The sequence below is a fragment of the Corvus brachyrhynchos genome, unplaced genomic scaffold (genome assembly GCF_000691975.1).
Source record: "Corvus brachyrhynchos isolate BGI_N302 unplaced genomic scaffold, ASM69197v1 scaffold65, whole genome shotgun sequence".
Lineage (NCBI taxonomy): Eukaryota > Metazoa > Chordata > Aves > Passeriformes > Corvidae > Corvus > Corvus brachyrhynchos.
The window spans coordinates 1,972,281-1,972,741 of record NW_008238365.1 but is presented as its reverse complement, the minus strand read 5'-3'; positions in this window follow the sequence as shown (position 1 = coordinate 1,972,741).

The window sequence follows — 461 nt, the reverse complement described above, 5'->3', positions numbered from 1 at the left end:
CCTTAAACCCGACATCCGCCGGCCGGGCCGGGCCGTGCGGGGCATCGCCGCCCTCTCGCTTCCATCCCGAGCTCCCCCTCCTGCACCCCCAAATCCCCACGCTCGCACCCCGAGCTCCTCCGCTGATGCCCCGCTGGCACCTCAGGGTCCTCTCCTTGCACCCCAGGACTCCTGGTGCACCCCACAGTCCCCTCCTTGCACCCTGAGACTCCTCCTTGTGCCCCAAAGTCCCCTGCTTGCACCCCAAAATCCCCGCTTTCACCCCAAAAGTCCTCTCCTTATGGCCAGCAATTCCCTGTTGGCACTCTGAGGTGCCCTATTTTGCACCCCACTGGCCCCACACTTGTCCCCCGAGGTCCCCGCTTGTCCCCCGCGGTCCCCACCTACCACCAGCCCGAGCAGGTAAGCAAAGGGGTGGCCGGGGCAGGACCACCCGCCCTCCTCCTCCTCCTCCTCACCCA